General features: G+C 40.2%; 1 protein-coding gene and 1 long non-coding RNA gene across 6 annotated transcripts in view; one reads left to right on the top strand and one right to left on the bottom strand.

The window, feature by feature from the left end:
* LOC116604796 overlaps window positions 1-7,933 on the top strand; it is a 38,587-nt gene that overhangs the window by 2,585 nt on the left and 28,069 nt on the right. The window lies entirely within an intron of this gene.
* LOC5522235 (RYamide receptor) overlaps window positions 1-7,933 on the bottom strand; it is a 34,529-nt gene that overhangs the window by 4,010 nt on the left and 22,586 nt on the right. For 4 of the 5 annotated variants that reach the window (XM_032367685.2, XM_032367687.2, XM_032367686.2 and 1 more), the window contains one exon: window positions 5,320-5,382. The exons of the other annotated variant lie outside the window; for it this stretch is intronic. The gene's annotated coding sequence lies outside the window, so the exon portion shown is untranslated. The remainder of the gene's footprint in view (window positions 1-5,319; window positions 5,383-7,933) is intronic. 5 annotated transcript variants of the gene reach the window in all.

The raw sequence follows: 7,933 nt of genomic DNA, 5'->3' as shown, positions 1-7,933 counted from the left end.
GTGTGGTTCGTGTTTCCATTTTAGCGGACCAAATTCCGGTATACCCCTCCCCTCGCCTGATTACATTAGGCAATCAATACTTCAAATAAATTCAATCTTGTATTTAAAATGTATTTTAAAGCACTATTAATAGGGTGCTTTTTAACATATAGCGATAATAATCAAGATGATTAGTTAAAAAAAATAGATTTTTTTAGTCATTTTAAAGACATATTTATGTGCACGGTAATCCAGCCAAATGTTATATATTTTTTGTTTGCTCTAAGCGGACCTTCAAGCCAGGTAGGGGGGGGGGGTGTTCGTCCGAACCCCCCCTGGCTACGGGCCTGTACGTATGAAACTCCGTCTACCTCAGCTTCAGCGCGATTTTCTGCGGAATTTAAAGCAGTACGAAAACACTGACACTGGTACAAGATGGGACAGGGATGGAAATATCCCCGAATCGAGTTTGTGAGCAATCCGCCTCAGAACCTGCGAGAAATGATTTTTTGAACGTCAATTTTAGCTTTCCGTCGATGATCGGGACATTGCCATCCTTAGAATGTAATTTGCATAGACAGCGTAGCCCCACACCACCCTAGACCCGACTTGTCTTTCTCACAGTTTCCTCACTAACTTTCTAAATTGAGAGTTATTGTGAAACGTAACTTGTACAGCTATGGGGAGTACATGCGGACTGTCGACGTGGAGAAGGGACGAAAGAGGTCAAGGGTGGTGTGGGGCTACGCTGTCTATGCAAATTACATTTGCGAACTGCCTCCGTCCTCGGTATTTAACCCTTACATAAAAGCTCATACAGAGATAAAAAATAAAAGGGCTGGCTCTCGGTTGGTATGGGAGGAAAGAGCGTGAAATTCCTCAACACAAACTGCAATGGACTTCCTAAAAGCCATGAAAAAGAAGAAACTGCTTAAACAAGCGCTAGATGCGTGAAGGACAGAAAAGCCGAGCTTAGTAAGCCAAGCTTTAAAAAAAAAAAAACGGAGAAGCCGAGCTCATTTTTGGCCGAGTGCTACGTCCGATAAAACGGCTTTTCTGGTGCGCTTTTCGCAGGCTTAGGCGAAACTTGCAAACAGTACGCATCCATCGATCAATATGAACCGGCCGAGTTCGTGACCCGAGCCCGATAACAAAGCGTAGTTTGATCCTGACCACATACACACAACACCCTAGTGGGTACACACGCAGACCATCCACCATAACACGAGGCGCGACACCCACATGAAGTGTTAGAAAGCATGCATTTCCATCCACCATAACACGAGGCGCGACACCCACATGAAGTGACAGAAAGCATGCATTTCCATCCACCATAACACGAGGCGCGACACCCACATGAAGTGACAGAAAGCATGCATTTCCATCCACCATAACACGAGGCGCGACACCCACATGAAGTGACAGAAAGCATGCATTTCCATCCACCATAACACGAGGCGCGACACCCACATGAAGTGTTAGAAAGCATGCATTTCCATCCACCATAACACGAGGCGCGACACCCACATGAAGTGACAGAAAGCATGCATTTCCATCCACCATAACACGAGGCGCGACACCCACATGAAGTGACAGAAAGCATGCATTTCCATCCACCATAACACGACGCGCGACACCCACATGAAGTGATAGAAAGCATGCATTTCCATCCACCATAACACGAGGCGCGACACCCACATGAAGTGCCAGAAAGCATGCATTTCCATCCAACATAACACGAGGCGCGACACCCACATGAAGTGCTAGAAAGCATGCATTTACATCCACCATAACACGAGGCGCGACACCCACATGAAGTGAAAGAAAGCATGCATTTCCATCCACCATAACACGAGGCGCGACACCCACATGAAGTGCCAGAAAGCATGCATTTCCATCCACCATAACACGAGGCGCGACACCCACATGAAGTGACAGAAAGCATGCATTTCCATCCACCATAACACGAGGCGCGACACCCACATGAAGTGACAGAAAGCATGCATTTCCATCCACCATAACACGAGGCGCGACACCCACATGAAGTGACAGAAAGCATGCATTTCCATCGGCTGATGAAGAGAAGCTTTTGGCATTTTTTGTTTAAATTTGTTAACTTAAGGATAATGCTCTATTATAAAATAGCTATCCCGAGATTTCACCACAAATTTGTTTTCCATTAGATGGTGAAACAATAACAAAGGTATGGCTGACAAAAGGCCTTTAGTCTTACGTATAAGAATAGTACCAAGCCGGCCCGTACCCAAGATTTTTCTTGGGGGGGGGGGGGGGGGTGCGAAATCGGATTTTTCTTGGGGGGGGGGGGGTGAGTTCTCTAATAAAAATCTGACAACCCCGAAACAAACAGGGATTTTTTTTATGCCTTTGCAATATCTTAACGAGACGTTTATTGTCAGATTTGGCTACATACCAGAGTGATCTAGCTTATGCTTTATAGTGTTGTCTACAAATAGCAGGACTAATGGGAACCCTGGATACGGGCCTGCCAAGGTATCTAAGGGCATGAAATAAAGACGTGATATCCCCAGTAAGGCATCACCGTGGTATCACCGTGATGAAATCTCCTCCAAGGAGGAGTTATATCATGGGAACATAAATTGGGGATGTTTTTTTTTTTTTTTTTTTGCAAAGTATCCTAATTCCCGTGGTTATAAAAACATGTTTTCCAACGCGCTCCATTTTGCCCTAGTGACCTTTATAAGTTCTACACAGAAAACAATCGTGCGACATGCGTCTGTTATACACTTGGCGATAAAAAGTAGGATAACAATCTATCTTTTTCTATTTTTAAGTGATGACTGTTTGAAGTGAAAGGATGCATATATTGATTGGTCTCTATTCTAACAGCAAGTGGGACCCCCCCCCCCCCCCCCCCATTAAGCCATGCTGCACGCCTTCCATTGAATTTAAACCTGAGAGAATCCGACATTAGACCCGTTCCCCCTAGAACACTCGCCCCCCCTCCCTCTCCCCCTGAAAACCTCTGCTTCCCTCTTCGCTTGAAGGTCTGTGCGCCTCCCCCCCCCCCCCCCCCCCCCCTTGAAGTTACAGAAGGCGACAACCCAACGTGGTTATTCTGACTCCCTGACAAACTTCCGTGGAAGCATCCATATGATTTTTCTCTCCCGGAACGAAGGGAATTCTGTAATTAGATTTAGCGAGCGAACTGAAGAATGATGATTTAGCCTCGGGCAGACGAACTAATAAGTTAACCGAGACGCTTAGATAGTCAATGGTTTCAAATACTTTCTGGTTGAAATTGAGGTTTTAATGTGAACTAAGATCTTTTTTCTGCTAAGTCCAGAATTATAGCATTTTCGGTTTTTTTATACGAACATCGCAACTCTTCACAAGCACTTGTGACACGCACCCAGCAGTTCTCGACACCGCTTGACAATCATAGGATATAAGCCAGCCTTAGCTATCACAGGATATAAGCCAGCCTTAGCTATCATAGGATATAAGCCAGCCTTAGCTATCACAGGATATAAGCCAGCCTTAGCTATCATAGGATATAAGCCAGCCTTAGCTATCATAGGATATAAGCCAGCCTTAGCTATCATAGGATATAAGCCAGCCTTAGCTATCATAGGATATAAGCCAGCCTTAGCTATCACAGGATATAAGCCAGCCTTAGCTATCATAGGATATAAGCCAGCCTTAGCTATCACAGGATATAAGCCAGCCTTAGCTATCACATTCCCACACGATTGGTGGCTTGAGGCACTCAGAACTACTTCACACGCGCCTCCTAACATATAAACAAACGGTTGATGCGTTGGAACAAGACGCGAACAGGCACAAGCGTGCTCGGGTCTAGAATGCGTGGAACTTGGAACGTGGCGCGTGTAATTATAGCGGAATGCTATGTATAACTTTCTTGATAAGACAGATGGAATGCTATTATTATAGCGGAATGCTATGTATAACTTTCTTGATAAGACAAATAGAATACTATTCGACATCTTTGAATATGAATTCTATCATAGCAAGGTTGTCGTTGATATAATTGGCGAATTTAGACAGACTCAAAGTAAAAATCATGTTTTGAAAATGTTATAAAACAAGGATTCATCTAGAAGAAATAATAAGAATTAAATCTTTGTTTACTGCCCTCTTGGTGTAATCTTATTTAATATCGATTGCCTCGCCTCCATCTCGAAATCAAAAGAGGCTGTAGTTTTGTGTTCCAGCTCGGTTCCACTCTGAAAGTGCTGGAAAAATAAAACTCTCAAAATGTTGAAAAGTCTTAGACTTATAGTCCATTTGGCCCACCTTAAATGCCTTCAACTCGATTTCCCAAATAGTATATTCGAGATGCTCACGTGATATAAAAGCGTTTGGATGTATTACTGATAGGATCCGAGCAGCATCTGACGCCACGCCTTATCATCGTAAAGTATAAAGCAGCGGTGATGTTATGATTACACTGAGGCTTTACCAGGGTTTTTCAGCAAACGTGCAAGTAATGACGTATATCAAGTGCTCTTGCAAACTACTTAAGGAATTGTAAAGCAGTGTTTTACAGACACAAAAATCTGAGAGTCCACTCAATACTGTTTTTATATAGTAGTGTGCTCCGGAACAGAGGAACATTGTGCCAGTTAAGAGGTATTCATCACTACCCATTTAATTTGTTTTATCCATTTTCACATATAACGAGATAGCGAGGTTTACAAAACAGCAGAAAAATGCTCTATGATGCATGTTTTTCTTTTCTGGGTAAGAGTTCAAAATGATCAAGATTTCAGAGATTAAGATAGACACTATCCAGAGGAAATATGATAAGAAAAAAGCTCAATAAAAAAACGAAAATGCGAAAAGCTCTTTAAAATATCCTGATAAAAATGGGGGCGTTTCCATTCAGAAATGCTGTTATCGATCCTGGTTGGAAAGTGTATACCGAACATTTAAAAAATACCAGCGAGATATGATTACACATACTTTTTTATGGATGATAAAAATGCACTTCAGATTCTTGTTAATCATACCAGAAATAAAAAACAACAACAAGCGCACCAACTTTAAAAGCCTTCCAGTGCTTTGAAGAGGGTGCTAACGTGATTTATAAGGAGTTCTGTAAGGCTTACGGAGAGACTAGTTGCCTCATTATTTAATAATAAAATATCTCTATTACATATATTTGTAGTCACAGATTCAGATTGCCCCCGGTCAAAACTGTATTACACTTATAAAGGCCATGAAAAGCTCGACTACCTAACGGTAATAAAGTCGCCGCGTACATCGAATGAAAAGAGCTAGGTTTTAAAAAAAGTGTTATGTTTAAAGCGCAAGGCAGTTTTAAAGTTCTATATGTACCTTTAGTGTGAAAGAACGCTTGAGTGTCTTGCAACGGTTATTGAAGCACTTTTCTACCGAACCCTGCAAAAGACAATTTATATCACCGAGATTTGACAAACCGGAGACATTATCAAGAGTGTATGGGTACAGGGGCTTTCATGACGGACAGCCCAAGACAGCTCAAGCACATTTACCACTTGATGCTGCTTCTAGACTGTTAAACACTACACCACGCTCTAAACCCAACACGGTCTTAACTCGGCACGCCATGAGCCTCATTGAGGGAAATTTGGTCAAGTGGAAATTTCTAACTGTTCTGTAGTGCCTTTTGAGATGGGATTTCTGGCTTCGTGTTTCTGAGTCTCAAAACCCTAATTTCCAAAAGACCTTACAAAATCGTTAGGTATTAGGGCACGTAAACTGTTTTTTTTCTGTGTTGGGTTTCTTATAAAGATGGGATGTTGGCTCGTTCCTGTTTCAAATCTAGCTGTGTAGAGCAAAGTCAAATACTACATCACGCACCTTAAAACAACTTACGTACAGGGCGATTTGGACTTGCAAACTAGTATTCTTAAGCGTTGATTTGCCCTAGATGGAAAATTTCCTGCTTATTCATGCTTGAACTCTTGCTGCGCGAAACAGAAGTCAAGTATAATGGGATTCTAGGTTGGGGTAATCTGTTGGTGCAAAACGGGCGTTTTGTCTGCTCTTATAACACATTGCTCTGATTGTTTCAATTAAATCTTATCTACTGCTATCAAACTGCGGTTCTTTAATAAAATCGGGCAGGCGGTTTTTTTATTTGTGCAAATGATGGATAATTCAGAAACAGTAGATTAATTGGGATGGAAAAAGGACTAAGAATGCGATGTACTCAATACGTTTGGCATTCACCTATTGCAAACATTTAATAAAAGTGATTGGACTTCAAAGTAAATAGACCGTATGGAATAGCAACTGTAGAATAAGATATGTCAAATAACTTGGTTAGGACAGACAGACTTTTTTATAGAATAAACTGATCACTAGGTCTGATTCGTCAAAAGTATTGAGATATTGTTTCATAGAAATGAGCTACTAAAGTTCTTATAACCTTTCACTTATAGCAATCTAACCAAAAGAAAGCATAGAGATAAGCTTACAATTTCTGAAAAGGGAACTGAATTTGATTGAATTTTGAAATTTTTTTTTAATTTCTTGGCCGCAAGAAAGGCTGTTGCATCGAGTGTATAATTTCCTGTTTTTGGCGAGAAAACCTAAAACAATGCGCTTTCCTTAATATTCTTTAAAATTATTTCCAGTTTACGGCTAATTTCCCGAAGGTTGATAAAAATAACGCAAAATTGCAGATTCGAGTTATTCATTCGAACCACATACCATTTGGAAGATGAAAATACAAAGAATCGACAAAATCTATCAATGCTGGAAGGTTATACGGACTTAAAAAGAAAATTTATTTAAGTAGCACTTTGCTGATACAAAAAGCTCATAGCGGTTTACAAGAATCAATCAATAACACTATGCCAATAAAGCTAATGAAATTATCTGACTAATGGACTATTTTAAGAGGCTATAGTAAAATAAAAAGTAATCGAAAATATCTATTATCTTATGTTTAATTTCTATTTGGCTGAATCAAGGAAAGAAAATGCAAAGAAAAGTTTCCCAATTCATCACAGGACAATACAACCACACATCCAGTATGCAAAATATATAGTTTGAAAAAACGGATAGTTCAAAAAGAAATGGATAGTACCGACAAGAAATGAGTTTGATTGATTGCTGCTAGACTTGGGTCAAGAGTCTACTCGACATGCATTTGCTGAGATTTTCATATGGCTTACATTGTGACTATCATTTGAAAGCGAAAAGAGGACTATCGATAAGGCTCTTTATCCAAAGGAAACAATTTAGAACGGTTACCGTGTAAACGATTTGAGATTTGAAGGGTAGACAGAAAGTGGAAAACATGGCAAGGGTGTGACTTTTCCTATTAGCCTCAAGTGTGCGCTCTATGTCGAGTGTTACAACCATTATTCTTGATGCAATTATAACAAAATATAAGTACCTCAAGCGCTTTTTCCTCTAGCGAAAATAAGAGCGCAAGTTTTTGTATGCCATTTATAGTTGTGTCAAATAGCGCTCTTCTGATCTCGCTAAAATGATAATGATATCTTAATTACTTTTTCTTGAAAATGGGATATCATAATTTTTACAATGTGGGAGATACAATCTACAAAAAAACAAAACGTTTATTTCTTTAATCTATCGAAATTAAAAAGGTTATTTCTGGGTAATCCTGATAAAATTTATCTTTAAAAAATGTCATTACGCTAAAACCCATCTGATTGAAAGTATTAGAAAAAGGGATTTCAATCATAACACTTTGACAGATTTGTATCAGAAAATAAATCTGATAACGCTTAAAGCCGGCCTGGTGGCTTTACGGTGTTGTTAGAACTCAACCTTAAAAAAAAACGGATTGACGATTGATTAGTAGATACAGTTCAATTCAATAGACCAGCATAGTACTAAAAATTACCCAAGGGGGAGAGGGGTGGAAAGTTCATCCCCTTTCCCTCCTCCCTCTGCTATACCAGTCACATCTGAAAACTGCGAGCAAGTTCACAAA

The sequence above is a fragment of the Nematostella vectensis genome, chromosome 4 (assembly GCF_932526225.1).
Source record: "Nematostella vectensis chromosome 4, jaNemVect1.1, whole genome shotgun sequence".
NCBI classification, from domain to species: Eukaryota; Metazoa; Cnidaria; class Anthozoa; order Actiniaria; family Edwardsiidae; genus Nematostella; species Nematostella vectensis.
Note: the sequence above shows the minus strand (reverse complement) of the source record. Positions and strands in the feature narration are given on the sequence as shown.